The sequence below is a fragment of the Rutidosis leptorrhynchoides genome, chromosome 6 (genome assembly GCF_046630445.1).
Source record: "Rutidosis leptorrhynchoides isolate AG116_Rl617_1_P2 chromosome 6, CSIRO_AGI_Rlap_v1, whole genome shotgun sequence".
Lineage (NCBI taxonomy): Eukaryota > Viridiplantae > Streptophyta > Magnoliopsida > Asterales > Asteraceae > Rutidosis > Rutidosis leptorrhynchoides.
The window spans coordinates 299,294,436-299,304,367 of NC_092338.1; positions in this window are offsets into that span (position 1 = coordinate 299,294,436).

Consider the following 9,932-nt stretch of genomic DNA (forward strand, 5'->3'; position numbering starts at 1 on the left):
CGTTTTATTATTTCCCCCACCGGTTCTATTTCCTCCTCCGGTTCCTCCTCTTTCGGTTCTGATTCTTCTTCCGGTTCTAATTCTTCTTCCGGTTCCTCTTTGGGAACTTGTGAATCAGTCCAATATATATTTGACTCTTCGTTATTATTAGGTGAGTCAATGGGATTTGTGCTAGAGGTAGACATCTATCACACAATATCAAACATGTTAAGAGATTAATATATCACATAATATATACATGTTAATAATATATAGTTTCCAACAAAAATGTTAAGCAATCATTTTTAAAGAAAACACGATCGAAGTCCAGACTCACTAATGCATCCTACAAACTCGATAAGACACACTAATGCAAATTTTATGGTTCTCTAAGACCAACGCTCGGATACCAACTGAAATGTCCCGTTCTTATTGATTAAAAACATTCCATATTAATTGATTTCGTTGCGAGGTTTTGACCTCTATATGAGACGTTTTTCAAAGACTGCATTCATTTTAAAACAAACCATAACCTTTATTTCATAAATAAAGGTTTAAAAAGCTTTACGTAGATTATCAAATAATGATAATCTAAAATATCCTGTTTACACACGACCATTACATAATGGTTTACAATACAAATATGTTACATCGAAATCAGTTTCTTGAATGCAGTTTTTACACAATATCATACAAACATGGACTCTAAATCTTGTCCTTATTTTAGTATACAACAGTGGAAGCTCTTAGTATTCACCTGAGAATAAACATGCTTTAAACGTCAACAAAAATGTTGGTGAGTTATAGGTTTAACCTATATATATCAAATCGTAACAATAGACCACAAGATTTCATATTTCAATATACATCCCATACATAGAGATAAAAATCATTCATATGGTGAACACCTGGTAACCGACATTAACAAGATGCATATTTAAGAATATCCCCATCATTCCGGGACACCCTTCGGATATGATATAAATTTCGAAGTACTAAAGCATCCGGTACTTTGGATGGGGTTTGTTAGGCCCAATAGATCTATCTTTAGGATTCGCGTTAATTAGGGTGTCTGTTCCCTAATTCTTAGATTACCAGACTTAATAAAAAGGGGCATATTCGATTTCGATAATTCAACCATAGAATGTAGTTTAACGTACTTGTGTCTATTTTGTAAATCATTTATAATACCTGCATGTATTCTCATCCCAAAAATATTAGATTTTAAAAGTGGGACTATAACTCACTTTCACAGATTTTTACTTCGTCGGGAAGTAAGACTTAGCCACTGGTCGATTCATGAACCTATAACAAATATGTACATATATATCAAAGTATGTTCAAAATATATTTACAACACTTTTAATACATTTTGATGTTTTAAGTTCATTAAGTCAGCTGTCCTCGTTAGTAACCTACAACTAGTTGTCCACAGTTAGATGTACAGAAATAAATCGATAAATATTATCTTGAATCAATCCACGACCCAGTGTATACGTATCTTAGTATTGATCACAACTCAAACTATATATATATTTTGGAATCAACCTCAACCCTGTATAGCTAACTCCAACATTCACATATAGAGTGTCTATGGTTGTTCCGCAATATATATATAGATGGGTCGACATGATAGGTCGAAACATTGTATACGTGTCTATGGTATCTCAAGATTACATAATATACAATATAAGTTGATTAGGTTATGGTTGGAATAGATTTATTACTAACTTTCACGTAGGTAAAATGAGTAGTTTTTATCAATCTTGTTTTACTCGCCATTTCTTCGTTTCTAATCCGTTTTGAGTGATTCCAGTGGCCAAGGTTTCGTATTGAACTTAACTTTATGAATCTAAATAGAAAAAGTATAAGTTTATAGTCAGAAATACAAGTTACAAGTCTTTTTGAAAGAGGTAGTCATTTCCGCGAAAGAACGACATCTTGATGACCATTTTGAAAAACATACTTTCACTTTGAGTTTAACCAAGATTTTTGGATATAGTTTCATGTTCATAAAAAAAATCATTTTTCCAGAAGTATAGCTTTTAAATCAAAGTTCTTCTTAGCTTTTAATTATCCCAACCAAAACAGCCCCCGGTTTTACTACGACGGCGTATATCCAGTTTTATGGTGTTTATCGTGTTTCCGGGTTTTAAATCATTAAGTTAGCATATCATATAGATATAGAACATGTGTTTAGTTGATTTTAAAAGTCTAGTTAGAAGGATTAACTTTATTTGCGAACAAGTTTAGAATTAACTAAACTATGTTCTAGTGATTACAAGTTTATAACGTTGAATAAGACAGCTTTTTATGTATGAATCGAATGATGTTATGAACATCATTACTACCTTAATTTCCTTGGATAAACCTACTGGAAATGTGAAAAATGGATCTAGCTTCAAAGGATTCTGGATGGCTTGAAAGTTCTTGAAGCAGAATCATGACACGAAAACAATTTCAAGTAAGATTTCCACTCGAAATAAGATTGTTATAGTTATAGAAATTGAATTAAAGTTTGAATATGATTATTACCTTGTATTAGAAAGATAACCTACTGTAAGTAACAAAGGTTTCTTGATCTTGGATGATTACTTGGAATGGATTTAGAAAACTTGGAAGTAAACTTGCAATCTTGGAAGTATTCTTGATTTTATGAAACTAGAACTTTTGGAATTTATGAAGAACACTTAGAGCTTGAAGATAGAACTTGAGAGAGATCAATTAGTTGAAGAAAATTGAAGAATGAAAGTGTTTGTAGGTGTTTTTGGTCGTTGGTGTATGGATTAGATATAAAGGATATGTAATTTTGTTTTCATGTAAATAAGTCATGAATGATTACTCATATTTTTGTAATTTTATGAGATATTTCATGCTAGTTGCCAAATGATGGTTCCCACATGTGTTAGGTGACTCAAATGGGCTACTAAGAGCTGATCATTGGAGTGTATATACCAATAGTACATACATCTAAAAGTTGTGTATTGTACGAGTACGAATACGGGTGCATACGAGTAGAATTGTTGATGAAACTGAACGAGGATGTAATTGTAAGCATTTTTGTTAAGTAGAAGTATTTTGATAAGTGTCTTAAAGTCTTTCAAAAGTGTATGAATACATATTAAAACACTACATGTATATACATTTTAACTGAGTCGTTAAGTCATCGTTAGTCGTTACATGTAAGTGTTGTTTTGAAACCTTTAGGTTAACGATCTTGTTAAGTGTTGTTAACCCAATGTTTATAATATCAAATGAGATTTTAAATTATTATATTATCATGATATTATGATGTATAAATATCTCTTAATATGATATATATACATTAAATGTCGTTACAACGATAATCGTTACATATATGTCTCGTTTCAAAATCATTAAGTTAGTAGTCTTGTTTTTACATATGTAGTTCATTGTTAATATACTTAATGATATGTTTACTTATCATAATATCATGTTAACTATATATATATATATATATCCATATATATGTCATCATATAGTTTTTACAAGTTTTAACGTTCGTGAAACACCGGTCAACTTGAGTGGTCAATTGTCTATATGAAACCTATTTCAATTAATCAAGTCTTAACAAGTTTGATTGCTTAACATGTTGGAAACACTTAATCATGTAAATAACAATTTCATTTAATATATATATATAAACATGGAAAAGTTCGGGTCACTACTGTAGAAGGTGTCGTAGTAGTTGTTCATGGAGACTCGATGGTGGCTATTTGGGGTTGCCGAATAAGGTGATCATGGTGGTAGTAATTCTAGCTTAAGTAGGTGTCTCTCGTACAAGAATCAAAACACAGAAAGATACATGAAGGGTGGTGTGTTTTGTTGTTTTAAATCTCATCATATTTATCATGTATATGTATTAGGTAGATAGCAAAATAAAATAGATAGGATAGATAGTAAGTTCACTTGTGAATGAAACATATAATGGAAAGTAACACAGTATTAAATTAAATATAATATAATTAGCTTTTCTAATTTAAACGTGTAATAATAATTCTTAGCAGCCTCAGTTTTTAATTATTCTACCGACACTTTTAAAATATCTACCAACACTATTGCACGAGGTAATATATCGTGTCCATTGCTAAACAGTTAACATATAAAAGTTTTCTGAAAAATCCCCAATTTTTAAATTAAGTCCATTTATTTATTTTGGTCATTATGGTATAAAATTTGATTATTAATTACTAAATAAAAATTACATCGACTGTCTCTCTCAATTCTGGGTAAAATATAAAAAGTGTTAAAATTAAATTACTAGATCCTAAATACATTTTTAGTAAGCCTAAAATTTATAGAACTCATTTTCGGATCACCGTTTATTTTAGAATTATATAAGTTTGTATTTAACTTGCTTAATATCGATCGACTGACAAACGAGTGCTATTATTGTTTACTAAATAAATTCGAAACCATATAAATATACATTCAATATACCTTATATATATATAGATTTATTTTAATATCATATATTATTTTATTTACATAATTAATTAACTCATATAATATTTCAATTTATAATAATTAATATATATATATATATATATATATATATATATATATATATATATATATATATATATATATATATATATATATATATATATATATATATATATATATATATATATATATATATATATATATATATATATATATATATATTTACACATAATGGTTCGTGAATCGTCGGGAATAGTCGAAGGGTAATTGATTACATGAACACGATTCAAAGTTTTTGAAACATCAACATTACAGACTTTGATTATCGTGTCGAAATCAAATAAAGATTAAATTTAAATTTGGTCAGAAATTTCCGGGTCGTCACATCAATGGTCCAAAATTAAAAATGGTTTGTGGTGTCTCCGATGAGGAGGAAAAATATTGGGAAAATTACCAATTTTCTGATGAATCGGATCCCGACGAGGATTCTGATGATGTTATAGAAATTACCCCGACCCAATTTGAGAAAGCAAAAGAAAATAATAAGGGAAAAGACATCAATATAGAAAAACCTGATTCCAACCCCGATAAACTTTATGTGTATCGTAAACACCCGTATTTCTTAAATTTTAACAATAACCCGGGAACATCTAGGCCACCAGGTTTTCTAAACCATTTGTAAAAATGACGGCTCATATTAGAGGAACACCATATATCCCTAGGAAGTTAGCAAAACGAACCAAGTTCGAGGAGGAAGAAACGAATGAGTCGGAATAAAGAGTTGTAACCATGTTGTGTAATATATGTATTGTAGTGTGCTTGTACTTTTATTTATATGTATAAATTACTTGTATTGTTTGTTAACTATCTTTTACGAATCTAATCCTCGTCTATTTTACAGTATAAAAACACAAAATGGATGTTAAGAATAGACGACCAAATATTTTAGAAGACCTACCAGAGGATATGATTGATGAAATCTTGTCTAAAGTTGGTCAGAATTCATCGGCACAATTATTTACGGCGAGATTACTCTGTAGAACATTTGAAAGATGTTCCAAGCATGCCTTAGTTTATAAAAGGCTTTCCTTCAATAGATGGTGTATATCACATTGGGGAGACCCTAAGTTACGCTGTGTTTTCTCTAAGGCTTTAAGTGCAGGAAACCCAAATGCAATTTTATGCTACGGGATGAGAGCCTATTTTGACTCCACATATCCCAACATAGGACTTCGTGCATTAGAAAGAGCTTCAAACATGCAATTTAAAGAAGCATGTTATGTTTACGGGTTAGTAATGTTCTTCTCATCAAATTGAGAAAAAGAACATCGGGTTGCAACTTCTAAATAAAACATTCCCACAAGTGACGGATTTAGTAGTTGGGGTAAGAAATAAGATTTTTAGACTGTTAAGAGGCTGTTGGGCATTACGTAACCCCCGTCCTTTTGACGACGTTACAACATGTTGCCTAGCCAACAGCCACAATGGATATTTTCCACAAGACCGAGGATGGGAAATAGTATTAGTAAAACCAGAATGCATGACTTGTTTCTGGACCTATGAATTACGTGTCTTTATTGTCTTTGCTGAACGACTTGCGTTAAACTAGAATTGTCTTCGCAACTACCTTGTATCAAAGTTATTGTGTGCTATATTTCATGCTATATGTAAAATAGCGGTATTATAAGTTTGTAAAATGTTGTATAAAAGTTTGAATGCGAAATATATTATAATCAGTTTTTCATATAGAATTGTAGTAGTTGAATTGTATATTAGCTACTAAGTATGAACTTAACGGGTAGGTACTACCCGAATTAAAACTTATAAAACGCTAATATGAAGAAAAAGCTTTTATAAATAAGTTCATATTATGCTACGAAATACTATTAACTACTCTTAATATTCTATATGATTAACTTATTTCTTTGGGCTATTTTTGAAGGAAATGGCACCGACGACTTGTCAGAACTTGAACATGAGCGAGGAAGACTTCCGTGTTTTCCTTGCAGCAAACATAGCTGCAGTACAGGCTGCGCTACAAAACAACAATAATACTGAATCCAGCAATGGAAATAACGCCACCAGAAATCGTGTAGGATGCTCCTACAAAGAATTCACTGCCTGCAAACCTTTGGAATTTTATGGAATCGAAGGACCAATCGGATTGAAACGGTGGACCGAGAAGATCGAATCGGTGTTTCCATAAGTAAGTGTACTGAAGGTGATAGGGTGAAGTACGCTACGCATACCTTCACAGATACTGCGTTAACATGGTGGAACACCTATCTCGAGCAGGTGGGACAAGATACTGCTTACGCACTACCATGGTCAGCATTCATACACATGATGACTGAGTAGTACCGTCCTAGAAACGAGGTCAATAAGCTCAAGGTAGAGCTTAGAGAATTATGAACGCAAGGATTCGATATTACCACGTACGAACAACGATTCACAGAGTTGTGCGTATTGTGTCCAAGAGTGTTCGAAGATGAAGAAGAGAACATCGACACATTTGTAAAAGGGTTACCTGAAAGGATTCAGGAGGATGTGAGTTCAAACGAGCCTACCTCCATATAAAAGGCAAGTAGAATGGCTCACAAACAATTGAGGGAAGAATTAAGGAGCAGGCGGCCGAGGAGGCCGAAATGAAGCAAGTCAAGAGAAAGTGGGAAGAAAACAGTGACAAGGGTCACCAATCCAACAACAACAACAACAATCGTTTAACAACCACAACAACCGCAACATTAACTGCAACAATAATCGCAATCCTAACAACAACTACAATAACCCCCATAACAACTACAACAAACGTCCCAACAACAACAATCCCAATAACTATCTCAATAACAAAAATGGCAACCAAAATCAGAAAATCCCGTGCAAAAGGTGTGAAGGGTACCATCCGACTACTTACTGTTTAGTATCATGTACCAGGTGTAATAGAAAGGGACATAGTGCGGAAAAGTGTGAAGTTTACGGACCAGGGGTTATAGAAACAGAAAATGCCGACGTTACTTGTTTCGGATGCGGGAAAAAAGGACATTACAAAAGTAAGTGTCCCAACCAGGGGAATAATAATGGTCAAGGCCGAGGAAGAGTTTTCAATATTAATGCGGCAGAAGCGCAGGAAGACCCAGAGCATGTTACGGGTACGTTTCTTATTGACGATAAACCTGCTTATGTTTTATTTGATTCGGGTGCGGATAGAAGCTATATGAGTAGAGATTTTTGTGCTAAATTAAGTGGTCCATTCACGCCTTTGAATAATAAATTTTTACTCGAATTAGCAAATGGTAAATTATTTCAACAGATAATATATGTCGGAATCTAGAAATTAAACTTGTTGGCGAAACGTTTAAGATTGATTTGATACCAATAGAGTTAGGGAGTTTTGATGTGATAATCGGCATGGACTGGTTGAAAAAAGTGAAAGCAGAGATCGTTTGTTACAAAAATGCAATTCGTATTGTACTAGAAAAAGGAAAACCCTTAATGGTGTACGGAGAAAAGAGCAACGCGAAGCTAAATCTTATTAGTAATTTGAATGCGCAAAAGCTAATAAGAAAAGGTTGCTATGCTGTTCTAGCACACGTCAAGAAAGTACAAACCGAAGAAAAGAACATCAATGATGTTCCCGTCGCAAAAGAATTTCCCGATGTATCTTTAACAACCCGTCCTAATCCACCTGGACGAAGTCATCAACATCTGGTCCCATTGCGAGGTACTGACCTAAATATGCCATGAATGACTCCAAGTAATATCTTTAAAATGAGCAAATGCACAGCGGAAGATTTCTTTCATACCTGAGAATAAACATGCTTAAAAGTGTCAACCAAAAGGTTGGTGAGTTCATAGGTTTATCATAACAATCATTTCAATATATTAATAGACCACAAGATTTCCGTTTATAAATATGTGTACACTCGCAAGTGTATAAAAGTATTCTATAAGTTGTTGAGCGCTTCGGTAACCATACTTAACAATTAATGTGGCATATTCCCTTTATTATGAAATCTCCCTACACTGTACCAAGTGTAGTAAAAACGAAGTACTATGCAACCGTTTACGATACTAGAGTGACTAGCCCGGTTGGGGTGGTCAAACTCGATAGATCTATCAATAGGATTCGCGCTTACATGTTCTTCCAACATGTAAATATTAGTTACCAAGCTATTAGGGAAGATATGCAAGGTGGTACAACTCAACATAGAATATATTTTAAGTACTTATGTCTATTTCGTCAAACATAAAAGCAGCGCATGTATTCTCAGCCCAAAAATATATATTGCAAAAGCAATTAAAAAGGGAGCAAATGAACTCACGATACTGTATTTTGTAGTAAAAATACATATAACGGCATTGAACAAAAGTATGGTTGGCCTTGGATTCAAAAACATGTATCATTTATATATATTAAAACATATAATGAACATATAATGGAAATCAAACCAGTTTATATATATCATTTATATAATATTTTACTTATTTAAAATAGTGATATATTTGTTATTTCAATTGTTATATATTTATATTTATGTTATATTAAAATAGTAAATTAACTATATTTATATTATATATATTTTAATAGTAATACCAACTTTAATAATAAATGATAAGTTTAGTAACAATACTAACTTTAAATATAAATGATAATTTTTAATAAAAAAAGTAGTTTTAATAAATAAAAAAAATAATACTTCTAATAATAATGATAATTCATTTAATCATGACATAACCATATTTTTATTTTATCATAATCATCTCCTAATCATATTAAATACTTGAATAAAAATTTTCATATCATTATAGTTATAATTGTATTCATATTTATATTCACCATGTTTTAAGTAATAATAATAATAATATTAATAATAATAATAATAATAAGTATAAAAATAAGACTACCTTACAAGATAAGCTTCCTAAAAGGAATTGACACGGACCGGGCTCGAACCCACGACCTCTCTTTTAGCCATCTTTCTCCCAAACCACTAAACCACTTATAACTTTCTTGTTATAATTTGCTCGATTATTTATTTAACATGTAACGGACCCGTTTCATCATCTAACCTCATCATCTATATTTATATCGTTATTTATATCATCGTAAACATTTTGAATGTTTTAACAGAAACATGAATGGGTCATGGCCCAACATCGCACAGGTTTTTACGGCCCAAATTTTCCTAGTCCATGAAGACCACCTTCGGCCCAAACAGGAAAAATGGGTTATCTCGGTTCAAAATAAAAGAAAACCGAATCCTAGTTGCCATAATAGGAAGTCCATGGCCCAATAAATAAAAGTCTAGTAACTTAAACTTTTTAGACGTCTGCAATTATAAAATTGGTTTATTTGCAAGTGGGATAGAAAACAAAAATCTTCATCATTTTAAAGCATCACCATCATCATCATTATCTTTTTATAACATCATTACCATTCGAAATAAAGAACAAAGAAAGAGATTGAAATTAGGTGGTGTGGGCTT